Here is a 16,831-nt window from a genome sequence, read left to right on the forward strand (position 1 = left end):
CTTCAGCAGATCAATGGAAGGTGAAGACGTCGAGGGCAAGATTGTGAAGGGTGCCGTGATGGTGAAGAGGATTCAGAGAGACTGGATGCCTTCTACTTCAGGGTAGGTTGTATATTGCTGATCGGAATCTAGAAAGTCGCCAAGTAAAAAATATTGATCGTGTTACTGTTGCCAACAAAAATGTCTACAGAGTAGATGAGCACTCATTCAATCCAGTGCTATGCACATCTACAGCTCTTCTCTCCCCTCACTCACTCGGCTCATAGGCTTTGCCAAGGCACCAGAAGCCATTGGCTCCCACTGCTGTCCATCAAATCCAGAGATGAAGTGAGGGGCAGGGCAGAGTCCTGCTTTCTATAGACATCAGTGCTCAGGTGCAAGCCTGCATAAGTGCCCCCTTAGGAATCTGCGTCCCATGCGGGCACTGGACATATGAGGACATATATTATTATTGTTTATTATTGCCAGTTACTGTTGTAATCTTTGGGGGTTATTTTAGCTTAAGGGTAGAGCTTACCAGTGAGCCGAGTCCACGCCAGATATGCCGTTTTAAGGGCTTGTAGGCCCACTTTTATTAAAGAAAGAAAAGTCCGATAACAGAAGAGTTGCCCACAGCAATAATGTAAGTAGAACCAAAAATACCAAGCCACCTGGCTCTCTTTAGCAGCACTGCTGCTCAGACTTATGCTGCAGCCCTCTTGGCTCTGTAACAGAGTTCCTGTACACCCAGTACCTCAGCACTCTTTACTAGCTTCTTTTTCAGCCCACAAGCTTGGACCCTCTGTCTGCTCAGACCGACCGACCGACCGACCGACCGACCGACCGACCGACCGACCGACCGACCGACCGACCGACCTGCAGACTTCTCCCTTACTTGCCTGGACTCCTCGGGAGGGTGGAGCCCAGAACCCTGGTCTTGGCTCTGTTTTAAACCCAGGACCCACCTGTGCAATCATCCAGCCAGACTTCTGGCTGTTCCCAAAACCCGGTCCCAGGATTGGAGATTCCGTCCCACCCATAACACTATGGAATCTCCGGGCTCCAGGTCCCAAACTGGATTTTTGAAAACACAGAGGAAACTGAAAAGTTTCCTCACAAATAAACAACTTTCCTGGAGCCCCTCAACCTGCCTGGTTGAGAACCCTGCATTCTTCTGCTGGTGGGGTACCATACTACCACACTGTGTACTGCATTAATACTGGTTAATATGTTTTATTTCCATTTGAACTTCTGTTTGTACTATAACCTGTTTTTGTATTTTAGGATTTCTAAAAAATCTACCATGGCATCAGAGGGGTAAGTGCATTTGATTTTATACTGTTCTTTGAATCTTCATTTAAGCCATTTATCTTCTATGCTAGCCATCATTGTTTTGTCCATGACATTTGATTGAGGAACATTCTCTGAACTATTGAGCTGCAGCCACACATACATGGACATGATTTGTGGGTCCCATAATTTATATATATATATATATATATATATATATATATATATATATATATATCTCTTGTTTCATGTGTATTTTATATTGGCTTAGATACACTTATGCGCTGGTGGGTATTTGTATTTTATATTTGGTATATTTTTAATTGGGCCATATTTACATATTGAGCAACTTGTGGATTATGTGTTTTTTTTTTTTCCCTTTTCTTGTTCCCCCATAGACATATCTGTATTGATGGGGAATTCCATCCACAGCGCTATTGCGGTCTGCCGGCTGGAAAAGATCCCTGCCAACAGAGCACAATTGGGTGGATTTATTAAAACTGGACAGTGCAAAATACAGTAGACAATCTGCTTTATAGCTTTCGATTGTTCAATCAAACTGACAAACCTAGAAGCAGATTGGTTTCTGTACAGAGCTCTACCAGATTTTGTGCTCTCCAGTTTCAGTAAATAAACCCCAATGATTACTGCTAGCTGCTATAGTTGCAGTAGAAATTGCATGTAAAAACTCTGAAAGGCTAATTGCCCCAAGTCGATCAATGGATAGGCTTGGGTACAACCAGCCTGCCCATGATGAAGATGAATTGAATCTCAACTGGTCTCTGCTGAACCGTTAACTTATGTGCCATGGGTGGATTTTAATTTGAGTGTTTGTTTGTTTTTTTTGTTTTTTTTTATTCTCATTGATGGGTTGAAAGGAGGAAAGTGGACGGTTCGGCAGGGACCAGCTGAGATTTTAATGAATTCAACGCACTCTGGCTGCGCTATTGTATTCTGAAAGTGGGGGGTTCCCTGTCGGTAATATAATCACTGCAGTGACCATAAATGCTGTCTGTACCAAAGTTGATTGACAACTGGTTGTACTGAAATCAATCGCTTTCATTACAAATGGCTGAGTTGCAATAGTCTGTGGATAGCTTTAACATATTTATCCCCAGCTGCTCAAATGTTCCACTGGGATAAATTATACCCCACCTTACCAGCCCCTTAACTCTAGGAATTGCAAACGATTTTACTCAATCTGATTCAAGGGTGGATTTGATTTGAAGAGCAACTGTCTTCTCTATCCTACAGCAGCTCCTCCTCTGACCCGTTGTTGAATCACTGACAGTCCCATTCACTTCAATGGGATGGCTGGTGATGCAGCGGACACGGTGGCAGCAGGTGAGTGGATGCCTGCTAACAGGTGCTGCCATGATGGATCTAAATGACAGGTTCTCTTTAAATGTCTTGTTCTTGCTGGTAGTTAAAATCTTTAATATCTGCAAACAAATTTAAAAGGTGTTGTAAACCCTTGTGTGTTTGTTATTTAAAAAAACAAAAAAAATCATGCTTGCCTCCACTGTGCAGTTTGTTTTGCACAGTGTGGCCCCAATCCTCATCTTCTGGGGTCCCCGGCAGTACTCACGGCTCATTTTTTGCATCGGTAAATCCCCTGGGAGAAGCGCTCTCCCTGGGGGTTATCTTGCGGGCATGCTCCCAAGTGCAGCATTTGCGTGCATAGACAAAATTCCAGACTCTGCACCAGTACCTGCATCATTGGATTTGATTGACAGCAGCGGGAGATGATGGCTACGCTGCTATCAATCTATCCAATCAAGAGCCAAGAACCCCAGGCAGAGAGGTACAGTGCATCTCCACCGAGGGTATGAATGGGCTTAGGTGAGTAAAACAGGAGTCTAGAGGGCCGGTCAGTGTCCCTTTTTTTTTTTTTTTGGGTGAATTAAGGTGAAAAAACAGGAGGGGTTACAACCCCTTTAAGGTTTCCAATCAGGTCCGCCTGTCAGTTTTTCAGATGGACCTCATTAGAGCCTCCATTCACTACTATGGAGCAACAGATTTCAGTGGTGCTTAACCACTTGACCACTGGGCACTTAAACACCCTTAATAACCAGACCAATTTTCAGCTTTCAGTGCTCTCACATTTTGAATGACAATTACTGGTTGCAGGGTATTGCAGAGTGTTGCAGGGTATTGCAGAGTATTGCAGGGTATTGCAGAGTGTTGCAGAGTGTTGCAGAGTGTTGCAGAGTGTTGCAGAGTATTGCAGGGTATTGCAGGGTATTGCAGGGTATTGCAGAGTGTTGCAGAGTGTTGCAGAGTGTTGCAGAGTGTTGCAGCGTAATGCAGAGTAATGCAGAGTAATGGCAGGGTATTGCAGAGTATTGTCAGGGAATTGAGGGGTTAATTTTCGGTGAGCAGCGATGTGGGCACTGCAGATGCAGCCCACATCGCTGCTGACACCGATCTCTTCCCCCTCCGCTGTTCCGATCGGTACAGAGAGGGGGAGGGAGGAACCAGCGTCATAACATGACGCCGGTTTGTTTACAAGTGATATGAGCGGCCGTTTACCGTGATCCGTGATACGCCGGGTCCTATGGGGGCGCGCAAGAGCATAATTCTGGGAGGACATCATATGACGGCCTCCCAGAGTTAAGAAACCACCCTGTAGCCGTCATTCGGCTATAGGGTGGTTGTTAAGTGGTTAAACAATGGTAGAAAATATCTCATATCAATATCATTAATATTCCATCAACCCCTTATTTACATAAAATGACAAATGGCACTTCCTCGTAAACTATGTGCTATGATTCAAACTTGTGTCAGTGTTTAGGGCCCTTCACTCTTAAAAACAATGTGCTTCACTGCGAAAAGCTTCCAAATCGCTGTCGTGCTTCACTGCGAAAAGCTTCCAAATCGCTGTGATGCTTCACTGCGAAAAGCTTCCAAATAGTATTAAATTAGTATAACGCCTATTTGGAAGCTTTTCGCAGTGAAGTGCATAGTTTTTAAGGGTGAAGGGACCTAAACACTGACCCTTGTTTAAACCTGTAGAACATTTAAGAGGGAGTGCTACTTTCAATCTATTGATGATTTTCGTGTTTTGGAAGCACCTGTGTGGTGGTGGAACACATAGTTTGTAAGGGTGAAGAGCCCTCAATACTTGCACCTTCCTTTACAATTAGGCAATCTGTTTTAAGCAGCGCAAAATACACATTTTTTAAAAAAAAAATTCAATCAGCACTTACCATTGTGGGAACGGAACAAAATTTGTATTTGTAGCAGCTTAGAGGTCAATTTTAAATAAGGTCACTGTATTTTATGTATTGTTTTGGCAGCATGCAGCTCCAATTTTCTTTTATGTGACAGGTCCGCTAACACCCGCTGCTGTCCAATCCTGTCCATGAAATCCAGAGGGATGGTGACCTATTTTCGATCCATCCATCTGGCGGATCAGCTGAAAACAGACGGGTGATCCATTTTCATCTGATCTCCCCATAGAGTAGAGCAGGGCTCTGACAGATCCATCTCTGTACAGTGAGCTGAGATGGATCTTTTCATCCACCTGCTCAGCAGAGCGATTCTCCCGCTAAGCAAAGTGGAGTCTGCCGGGTGGAGTAGCTGCTAGGCCTCCTCCTTTTTTCCCTATCTGGTGTTCGGTTAGGATCCTGTAGTTTTCTGGCACCAATTCGGTGAGGATGGTGTTGCAGTCAGAGGTTAACCGGCTTTTGGTGATGAAGAGGCAGTCTACATTGTTCTCGATGATGAAGTCGTGTATGTATGTATGTTTGAGGCTGTGACAAACTGTCGGATTTTTTCATTGATAAAGTCAAAACCATCTGGGAAACAATCTCTCAGAAGAAAACATCCGACCCAGCAAATACATAAAGAGGATGTCTGCACCAACATACCACAACCGCCAAAATTGTCACTATCCCCAATTACCGTAGACACCGCAAAAAACATCATTAATAAACTGCGTGACAGTACCTCACCTATTGACATCACCCCCACAAAACTACTGAAAGAATGCTCCGACATCGTGGCTCCAACCATAACTCACCTTATAAACCCATCATTCCACGAAGGGATTGTTCCCAGCATCCTCAAACAAGGCATTGTCAAACCTCTACTCAAGAAACCAAACCTGGACCCTCAGGATCCAAACAACCGTAGGCCAATTACAAGCCTCAACACCATTTCTAAGATCATGGAGAAAGCTGTAGTACATCAGCTACAAATCCACCTGGATACTCACAAACTCCTGGACCCGCTGCAATCAGGCTTCCGTCTGGGTCATGGAACAGAAACAGCTCTCCTCAAGATTTTGGACGACGCCCTCGAAGCAGCAGATGACGGAGAGCCGTGTCTCCTCGTACTGCTAGACCTAAGTGCAGCGTTTGATACAGTAGATCACAATACTCTACTCGTCCGCCTCACAGAAGTAGCCGGAGTCCATAGACATAGATCTCCAATGGTTCGCGTCCTTCCTACGAAATCGGTCACAGACAGTAAAACTAGGAAAATTCCTCTCCGAAACTCGGGCAGTCACCTGCGGAGCCCCTCAAGGCTCTCCTTTGTCACCCGTTCTCTTCAACATTTACATTTGCCCACTCCTTCAAATCATCAGATCTCTGCTTCCACTCTTACGCTGACGACACGCAACTTTATTTCCGGATCAATGGAAAAAAAGATCACCAACAACAACCTTAAAAACTGCCTCAAATCAATAGAGGACTGGATGACCACTAACTCCCTCCAGCTGAAGGAATCAAAGACAGAGCTTCTTATCTTACACCCAAATCATAAGCCCGCAACCAAAACCTCCTGGTCTCCACCAACCGTCTTTGGGCAGACTATCTCCCCAAAGACCAAAACGAAGAGTCTCGGGGTTATTTTAGACGCACAAATGTCAATGGATGCGCAAATAGGAGCAGTAGTCAACTTACCATCTGCTGCGCATGCTTTGCAGACTCATCCCTTTTATCCCAAAGAATGACAAAGCAGTGGTAGTTGGAACAATCATTAATTCATGACTGGACAACGCAAATTCGCTTTACATAGGATTACCACAATATCAACTTGTGCGATTACAACTGATCCAAAACACGGCAGCAAGGCTGATAACAGGAAAAAAAACCTGGGAATCCATCTCTCCTTCACTGAGGAGCTTACATTGGCTAACCGTAAAAAATCGGAACACGTTCAAGACCCTTTGCCTCACTCACAAATGCGTGCATAGAGAAGCTCCGCAATACCTAATGGAGAAAATAAATTATTACACACCAAACTGCAGTCTTAAATCTAAGGGGGATCAGAGATTCGCTGTCCAAGGGCCTCGGCTATGGAATGCTCTACCAATCAACATCCGCCAAGAAGAAAATCACCTGGCTTTTAGGAAAAAACTCAAGACCTTCCTCTTTTAGCAGGTGATAAAAGCTCGCCACAGCGCCTAGAGGCGATTCAGTTCGCATTGTGCACTATACAAGTATTTCATTCATTCATTCATTTGTTCATTCCCAGGCGGTCTGCCATCCAGGTACTAACCAGGCCTGACCATACTTAGCATTTAAGATCAGACAAGATCGGTGCATTCAGTGTGATGTGGCCACAGGCAATGTTGCTGGCCACTCTCAACCCTCTTGACAAATGCCAAGATGGTCATCTTGGCAAACAAGCAGAAAAATAAAACAAGTCATTGCGGCACCTGGCATTCCCAAGCGGTCTCCCATCAAGGTACTAACCACGCCCGCCCTTGCTTAGCATCCGAGATCAGGCATATTCCAGGTGATGCGGCTGTAAATGATCTTGTTGGACCCTCTCAACCCTCTTGACAAACGCCAAGATGGTCACCTCGGCAAACAAGCAGTAAAATAAAACAGGTCGTTGATGCCAACAACATATAAAAAAAGCCCACGGCATCTGGTATTCTCCGGAAGTCTCCCATCCAGGTACTAACCAGGCCCGTCCTTGCTTAGCATCCACGATCAGACAAGATCGGGCGCATTCAGGGTGATGTAGCTGTAGGCTATCTTGCTGGTCACTCTAAACTCTCTTGGAAAACGCCAAGATGGTCACCTCAGCAAACAAGCAGGAAAATAAAACAGGTCGTCGACGCCAAAAACATATTTAAAAAAAAGCCTACGGCACCTGGTCTTCCCAGACGGTCTCCCATTCAGGTACTAACCAGTCCTGACCCTGCTTAGCAATTGATATCAGATGAGATCGGCGCATTCAGGGTGATGTGGCCATAAGGGTTCTTGCTGGCTACTCTCAACCTTCTTGACAAACACCAAGATGGTCACCTCGGCAAACAAGCAGAAAAATAAACAGGTCGTCGACGCCAACATATTAAAAAAAAGCCTACGGCACCAGGTATTCCCAGGTGGTTTCCCATCCAGGTACTAACCCGTCCAGACCCTGCTTAGCATCCGAGATTGGGCGCATTAGAGTGATTTAGCCGTAGGCCATCTTGCTGGTCACTCCAAACCCTGTTGACAAACGCCAAGATGGTCAACTCAGCAAACAAGCTGAAAATTAAAACAGGTCGTCGACGCCAACAACATATTAAAAATTACCCTAAGACACGTGGTATTACCAGGCGGTCTCCCATCCTGGTACTAACCAGGCCCGACCCTGCTTTGCATCCGAGATCAGATGGTATCGGGTGCATTCAGGGTGATGTGGCCATAGGGGATCTTGCTGTCCACTCTCAACCCTCTTGAAAAATGCCAAGATGGTCACCTCGGCAAACAAGCAGCAAAATAAAATAGGTCGTTGACGTCAACAACATATTAAAAAAAGCCAACCAGGCCTGACACTGCTTAGCATCCGAGATCAGACGAGATCGGGAAGATTCATGGTGATGTGGCCATAGGGGATGTTGCTGGCCACTCTCAACCCTCTTGACAAACACAAAGATGGTCACCTCGGCAAACAAGCAGAAAAATTAAATAGGTTGTTGATGTTAACAACATATTAAAAAAAGCCAACGGCATCTGGTATTCCCAGGCGGTCTCCCAACCAGGTACTAACCAAGCTGGACCCTGCTTAGCATCCGAGATCAGATGATCGGGCGCATTCAGGGTGATGTTGCCATAGGCAATCTTAATGTCCACTCTCAGTCCTCTTGACAAACGGCAAGATGTTCACCTCAGCAAACAAGCAGAAAAATAGAACAGGTCGTTGACGCCAACAACATATTAAAAAAAAGCCAACAGCACCTGGTATTCCCAGGTGGTGTCCCATCCAGGTACTAATCAGGCACAACGCTGCTTAGCATCCGAGATCAGACGAGATCGGGCGCATTCTGGGTGTTGTGGCCTTAGGCAATCTTGCTGGCCGCTCTCAACCCTCTTGACAAACACCAAGATGGTCACCTCAGCAAACAAGCAGAAAAATAAAACAGGTCGTTGACGCCAACAACATATTAAAAAAATGCCTACAGCACCTGGTATTGCCAGGCGGTCTCCCATCCAGTTGCTAACCAGGCACGACCATGCTTAGCATCCGAGATCAGATGAGATCGGGTGCATTCAGAGTGATGTGGCCTTAGGCAATCTTGCTGGCAACTCTCAACCCTCTTGACAAACGCCAAGATGGTCACCTCGGCAAACAAGCAGAAAAATAAAACCGGTCGTCGAGGCCACCAACATATTAAAAAAAAGCCTACGGTACCTGGTATTCTTAGACAGTCACCCATCCAGGTACTAACCCGGCCCCGACCCTGCTTAGCATCCGAGATCAGACAAAATCGGGTGCATTCAGGGTGATGTAGCCATAGGCTGTCTAGCTGGCCACTTTAAACCCTCTTGTCAAACGCCAAGATGGTCACCTTGGCAAACAAGCAGAAAAATAAAACAGGTCGTCAACTCCAACAACATATTAAAAAATAGCCTACGGCACCTGGTATTCATAGGCGCTCTCCCATTCAGGTACTAACCAGGCCCGACGTTGCTTAGCATCCGAGACCAGACGAGAGCGAGCGCATTCTGGGTGATGTGGCCATAGACGATCTTGCTGACCACTCTCAACCCTCTTGACAAACACAAAGATGGTCACCTCAGCAAACGAGCAGAAAAATAAAATAGGTAGTTGATGTTAACAACATATTAAAAAAAAGCCTACGTCACCTGGTATTCCCAGGCGGTCTCCCATCTCCAGTCCAGTGCTGCTTCTCTGTAGCCCAGGTCAGGCGCTTCTGCCACTGTTTCTGGTTCAAAAGTGGCTTGACCTGGGGAATGCGGCACCTGTAGCCCATTTCCTGCACACGCCTGTTCACGGTGGCTCTGGATGTTTCTACTCCAGACTCAGTCCACTGCTTCCGCAGGTCCTCCAAGGTCTGGAATCGGTCCTTCTCCTCATTCAATCCAGTGCTGTGCACATCTACAGCTCTTCTCTCCCCTCACTCACTCGGCTCATAGGCTTTGCCAAGGCACCAGAAGCCATTGGCTCCCACTGCTGTCCATCAAATCCAGAGATGGAGTGAGGGGCAGGGCAGAGTCCTGCTTTCTATAGACATCAGTGCTCAGGTGCAAGCCTGCATAAGTGCCCCCTTAGGAATCTGCTTCCCATGCGGGCACTGGACATATGAGGAGCCAGTAATGCCAGTGGGGTACCCAAGAAAAGGAGGTTCAGTTAGGAAAGTGGGAACTTTTTTTTTTCTTTTTTCTTGGTGTGTGTGTGTCTGTTTTTTGTATGGGTTTTTTTTGTTTTGTTTTTTTTTCTTCAATGTTACATTGATAAGCAAGTTAATGGCTAAACACCCATTTTTATTTCTGGAGACCCGAGGACGAGACAGGAAGCAGTGCCAGTTGAAGACAAGGAGATGACCTTCAGAAGAGTACAAGATGCCTTTCCGATGGGAACCGACACAAAACCGCCAGGTTTGAAGACATGCCGAATCTTTACAACGGCACACGAGGCTTATGCTACAAGAGGTGGAGGCAACAGCAGTACGTGATGCGCGTCAATGAGGTCGTCGGTGAGTATTTTATAGTTTTCCTAGCATCTGTGAATTAACCACTTAACAACCGCCCATAGCCGATTAATTAGATGTTATAACAGAAACGAAGAAACACCCTTAATAACCAGACCAATTTTCAGCTTTTGGTCCTCTCACATTTTGAATGACAATTACTCAGTCATGCAACACTGTACCCATATGAAATTTTTGTCCTTTTTTTCACACAAATAGAGCTTTCATTTGGTTGTATTTAATCACCTCTCAGTTTTTTTTTTTTGTGCTATAAAAGAAAAAAGACCGAAAATTCTGTGAAAAAATTAATTTTTCTTCGTTTCTGTTATAACATTTAGCAGATTAGTATTTTTTTCTTCATAAATTTTGGCCAAAATTTATACTACTACATATCTTTGGTAAAAATAAGTACAAATTGGTGGATATTATTTGGTCTTTGTGAAAGTTATAGAGTCCACAAGCTATGGTGCCAATATCTGAAAATTGATCACACCTGAAGTACTGACGGCCTATTTCAATTCTTGAGACCCTAACATGCCAGAAAAGTACAAATACCCCCCAAACGACCCCTTTTTGGAAAGAAGACATTCCAAGGTATTTAGTAAGAGGCATGATGAGTTTTTTGAAGTTGTCATTTTTTCCCACAATTCTTTGCAAAATCAAGATTTTTTTTTCCTTTTTTTTTTCCACAAAATTGTCATATCAGTTTATTTCTCACACACAGCATATGCATACAACAAATTACACCCCAAAACACATTCTGCTATTACTCCCGAGTACGGCAATACCACATGTGTGAGACTTTTACACAGTGTGGCCACATACAGAGGCCTAACATGCAAGGAGCGCCATCAGGCGTTCTGGAGCACCCAGGACAATTCTGACATTTCTCTCCTACATGTAAAAATCATCATTTATTTGCTAGAAAATTACACAGAACCCCAACATTATATATTTTTGTTTAGCAAAGACCCTGGAGAATACAATGGTGGTCGTTGCAAATTTTTATCTCACACGGTATTTGCGCAGCAATTTTTCGAACGCGTGAAATATGTGTGCCCTAGATTCAGGCTTTACGCAGACTTGTACAACTAGAGGGGAAGAGTTAATGAGCCCAGCTGAAGTAAGTGGGCTCATTAAGACCTCTACAAAAAACCCCAGCATGCTTAGGGAGATGCTCCATCCTGGAACCAGTTTTGTGTGTATAGACTGGGGAGTGTGATACCTGTTCTGTGCGGTGAGATAACGCCTGTGTGGCAAACCCCTACAACAGAGACAGGGACTGGGGGCAGCACAAGGCTGCACTCAGTTGTTAGACAGGGAGTCTAAGTGTGTAATTAGAGGTCAAGCTGACCAGGATTTATTTTCATGTTTTATTTTTGTTTGGCTGTTATGTTTCACTGCATGTAGCATAAATAAACTGCATCTTTTGTTTTTTTGCACCTACAACGCTGTCTGCTGTGCCTAATTTTGTGTTGTGAACCCATCCAGGGGGTCACACACACCCGACAGTCTCTCCTCAGCTGACGAGAAGACAATCACCCTACAACACAAGGACACGAGCTGTGGGACATGTGAGGGTTTCAAACTGGTATTCCTGATACAGGAACGACTGTTTTCCCAGCACCAGGCTCAATTTTATAGCGGCTTTAAATTTTAGCGATTAAGTGCAATATGTATAGTGCCTCTGTTTTTGTATCTGGGACTATGCCTACTATGCCTATGCCTACCAAAAGACACCACAGACCCAATAAAGTAAAGGTTTCACCCCCAGGTGCTAGGATCCCGAGTCGCATTTCTATGCGGTCATCCTCTCCTGAATGACCAATTATGGCAAGCCAGGATGAGCCATTGGAACAAATTGATGGTGTAACTACTTCTCACATTTCAGCCCCTGTATATGTGATTGAAGATGTCCTTTCCTCCTCCCTGCAGGGTCTGGAAGAAAGATTAGTGGCTTTAATTGCATCCTCATGATGGATAGGAAGAGTGCTAGATTCCCCTCCCCCACTTGCGAACCTTTGCAAGGTGAACAGTGGGCACAGGATAAGGTGTTACTCTCGGTTGATCAGGAGGAAAACAGATTCCTCTGCGGAGCAAACAATGCTAGATGAGCTGTTTTCAGCCTCTCAAATCTAAGAAATTGCTGATGCAATCTTAGGAGCTGGTTCGTTCTACTTTCATGCTACCGCTAACGGAGTCTCCTCAAAGTTTGGTTTCTTCCTTGGTTCCTTTAAAACGCTCAACATTTGCAGGCGTTTCCTGCACATGCATTACTAGAACAGCTTATTGTTGCTGAATGGGATCACCCGGATAAGCATTTTTTCCCTCTTAAGGAAATTGCAATTCTCTATCCCCTGGAGGAGAAATTCTCCAAAAGATGGAAAATACCAGCAGTTGACACTGCAATTTACAATGTGAATAAAGACCTAACTTGTCCAGTAGACAATGCACCGATTCTTAAGGATCCAACAGATAAGGAGTTGAAATCCCTGTTAAGATCTACTTTTTCCATGGCAGGTGAAACTACTTAGTCTGCAGTCGCTGCAATAAGCGTCTGTCAATCCCTAAAGGACCAATTTAAACAGGCCCTTAGAGAGCTTCCTGCACAACAAGCCCGAGATTTGGCTGAACTACCAAAAGCATTATGCTTTGCCATATATGCTATTAAAGATTCTATTCACCAGGCGTCATGTCTTATGCTTGTGCATATGCGTAGAATCCCGTGGTTAAAAAATTTGGTCAGCTGAAGCATCATGTAAAGACCTTGTAACTGGGCTCCTTTTCATGGGGAGTGACTATTTGGAGAAAACTTGGACAAATATATCCAAACAATTTCTAATGGGAAAAGTACTCTTTTGCCAGTCAAAAGAAAGTATAAACGCCCTTCATTTAAAAGGGCTCTTTCCCCCTATGCCAGGGGCTTCCGCCTCTAGGCAGAGGTGACGGCCTCCACCGTCACACTCTAGAGGAAAATCCCAAAGTCAGACCCAGGCTTTAAAAGAAGTCCTGGGGTCGGAAACCTGCAAAGCAGAATCATAAAGCCTCATCGTGAAGAGGCAACACCCCTCACCAAAGTGGGGGGAAGACTTCTACAGTTTCCAGAATTCTGGAAAGCAAGAAATTCTGGACAGATGGGTCATCTCCACTGTAACGATGAGGTACAAGCTGGAATTTTGGCACTTTCTACCATCTTGCTTCCTGAGGTCAAGCACTAGACCAATTAATATCTCAAAGGGTGATCATACAGATCCCCCAAAAAGGAGCAAGGCTTGGGGTTTTATTCAAACCTTTTTACAGTACCGAAACCAAAGGGACATGTCAGACCCATTCTAGATTTTAAAAATCTGAAGCTGTTCCTAAAGATACATGCCTTTCGCATGGAGACTATCAGGTCAGTAGTTTATATCCTAGGAGGAGAGCTTCTGGTATCAATCGACATCAGGGATACATATCTGCATGTCCCTATATTTCCCACTCATCAAGAGTTCTGCGGTTTGAGTTGGAACAGCAGCATTTCCAGTTCGTAGCCCTGCCCTTTGGGCTAGCCACAGCACCCCAGGTGTTCACTAAAGTGCTTGTCTAATCTTGTCTAATCTCGGAGGCTAAGCAGGCTTAGGCCTGGTTAGTACCTGGATGGGAGACTGCCTGGGAATACCAGGTAGCATAGGCTTCTTTTATTTTTTTTTGGCGTTGACTTATTTTTCCTTGTTTTCCATGGTGACTATCTTGGCATTTGTGAAGGAGGTTTAGGGTGCCCAAAGAGATTGTCTTTGGCCTCATCACCCTGAAAGCTCAAAATCTCGTCTTATCTTGGAGGCTAAGCAGGGTCGGGCCTGATTAGCATCTGGAGGGGAGACCGCCTGGGAATACCAGGAGCTGCAGTCTTCTTTTTTTTTTTTTTGCGTCGACTTGTTTTTTTCCCTTGTTTCCCAAGGTGACCATCTTGAGGTTTGTCAAGAGGGTTGACGGTGCCCAAAGAGATTGCCTATGGCCACATCACCCTCAAAGCCCTAATCTCGTCTGATCTCGGAGGCTAAACAGGGTCAGGCCTGGTCAGTACCTGGATGGGAGACCGCCTGAGAATAGCATGTGCCATAGGCATCTTTTTTTTTTTTTTGCCGTTAACTTGTTTTTTTTCCCTTGTTTCCCAAGATGACCATCTTGGCGTTTGTCAAGAGGGTGGAGTGTGCCCAAATAGAATGCCTACAGCCACATCACCCTGAAAGCACCTGATCTTGGAGGCTAAGCAGAGTCGGGCCTGGTTAGTACCTGCATTAGTTGACCTGTTTTTTATTTCTGGTTTCCCAAGATGACCTTCTTGGCATTTCTCAAGAGGGTTTTGGGTGCCAGAAGAGATTGCCTATGGCCACTCCACTCTGAAAGCACCCGATCTCATCTGGTCTTGAAGACTAAGCAGAGATGGGCCTGCTTAGTACCTGGATGGGAGACTGCCTTTTTTTGTGGTTCCCCAAGGTGACCATCTTGGCATTTCTCAAGAGGGTATTCCCAGGCGGTCTCCCATCTAGGTACTAACCAGGCCCGTCCCTGCTTAGTATCAGATGCTTTCAGGGTGATGTTGCCATAGGCACTCACTTTTGGCACCCTCAGCCCTCTTGACAAACACCAAGATGGTCACCTTGGGAAACAAGGGGAAAAAAGAAGTCAACTATGCCATATTAGCACCTCAAGAAATGAGATAGGCAGTCATAAACTAAAAGATGCGTAAATTCCAGAAAATGTACCATCGTTTTCAGACGCTATAACATTTGCGCAAACCAATAAATATACACTTATTAACATTACCAAAGACATGTGGCTGAATACATTTTGACCTAAAAGTATGAATAAAATTGAGTTTATTGGATTTTTCCTATAACAAAAAGCAGAAAATATAATTTTCTTTCAATATTTTTTAGATTTTTCCGTTTATATCGCAAAAAAAAAACAAAAAAAAATTGCAGAGGCAATCAAATACCTTTAAAAAAAAAACCTCTCTATTTGTGGGGAAAAAAGGATGAACTACATGACCCACACTGACCTACCTGACACACGCTGACCTACCTGACATACATACACTGACCTACCTGACACACACTGACCTGGTCCCTGACATACAAACTCTGATTGACCTACCTGACCAGGAGGAGATAGACTTCATGTGTTCAGGTACTACAGCAGCAGCTCATCCGTGGTGCTGGTGTGCAAGGAAGCCAGAGGAGAAGAGGAGAGCCGCCCGTCCAAGTGGGTATTGATGTGGTGCGGCCGCCGCATTGTCATTTCTGCCTTCTTCCTGCTCCAGTACAGCAAGCTGGGAGAGGACTAAGATTGCAGGAGTGTAGGCTAAGGGAGCCGCTGCGAATGCTGCTCAGGGTGGCGGCGTCATCCCTTTCTCTCCCTCCTGGGCTCTACACTCCACGCTACCATAACAGCTGCGGGACAATCCAGACCAGAAGTCGTAGGCCAGGCCCCACGAGCACTAGCGCGGAGGAGGAGGAAGTGCAATCCTCCTCTGCTTTGAATGTTGGGCAGTGTGGGCACAGTGGACAGTGACGTTAATGGTTGCTAGCCGCCAGGCGGCTATAGCAATCAGTGACCAAGAGTAAAGTCGGGTGGAAGCGGGGCAGAGCTAAAGCTGGAGCTGGAGCCAACCATGGCTCAGTCTGCCCCTGTTCCCTGCATTCTGGACCGAGACTCTGGGCTACTGGTCCCAGACTACGGCCACCCCCTAAAGATGCCTCTGTTTGTTCCCAAAGTAGGGACGTACATCAGAGTGCAATGGTCGGCAAGTGGTTAAAGCGACGCAGTGCCGAATCGCAAAAAGTGCTCTGGTCTTTGGCCAGCCAAATGGTCCTGCGCTGAAGTGATTAAATGCCCACTCTCACACAGGGGGACACTCTCACACACATACAGGGACACTCACACACGGGGAGACACACATGGGGAGACACTCACACAGGGGGACACTCTCACACACACACACACACAGGGGGACACACACAAACACAGGGGGACACACACACAGGGGGACACTCACACAGGGGGACACACACACACACACAGGGGGACACACACACACACACGGGGGACACACACACACACACAGGGGGACACACACACACACAGGGACACACACACACAGTGGGAGACACACACAGGGGGACACACACACAGGGGGACACACACACACACACACAAGGGGAGACACACACAAGGGGAGGCACACACAGGGGACACACTCTCTCAAACAGGGGGACACACACACACACGGGGACACACACACTCCCACCACACACACAGGGGGATACACACTCACACACACACACAGGGGGACACACACACACAGGGGGACACACACTCACCACACAGGGGGACACTCTCACACACACACACACATACAGGGACACACACACGGGGAGACACACACACACGGGGACACTCACACACACGGGGGACACACACACACACGGGGGGACACACACAGGGACACACACATAGGGGGACATGACATACAAACTCTGATTGACCTACCTGACCAGGAGGAGATAGACTTCATGTGTTCAGGTACTACAGCAGCAGCTCATCCGTGGTGCTGGTGTGCAAGGCAGCCAGAGGAGAAGAGGA

The 16,831-nt window shown here is 45.8% G+C and overlaps 5 pseudogenes; all 5 read right to left on the bottom strand.

Annotated features, from left to right (window-relative positions):
* Nucleotides 1–7,806: 7,806 nt before the first annotated feature.
* On the bottom strand, nt 7,807–7,925 carry LOC143932401 (5S ribosomal RNA; annotated as a pseudogene).
* A 291-nt stretch (nt 7,926–8,216) lies between these two features.
* On the bottom strand, nt 8,217–8,333 carry LOC143931453 (5S ribosomal RNA; annotated as a pseudogene).
* Nucleotides 8,334–8,441: 108 nt separating this feature from the next.
* On the bottom strand, nt 8,442–8,560 carry LOC143932220 (5S ribosomal RNA; annotated as a pseudogene).
* Nucleotides 8,561–8,668: 108 nt separating this feature from the next.
* LOC143932560 (5S ribosomal RNA) lies at nt 8,669–8,787 on the bottom strand (annotated as a pseudogene).
* A 108-nt stretch (nt 8,788–8,895) lies between these two features.
* On the bottom strand, nt 8,896–9,015 carry LOC143931033 (5S ribosomal RNA; annotated as a pseudogene).
* Between the last annotated feature and the right edge of the window lie 7,816 nt (nt 9,016–16,831).

This window comes from Lithobates pipiens, unplaced genomic scaffold (genome assembly GCF_037356315.1).
Source record: "Lithobates pipiens isolate NorthernLeopardFrog02 unplaced genomic scaffold, aLitPip1_a1.2 Scaffold_25, whole genome shotgun sequence".
In the NCBI taxonomy this organism is placed as follows: Eukaryota; Metazoa; Chordata; class Amphibia; order Anura; family Ranidae; genus Lithobates; species Lithobates pipiens.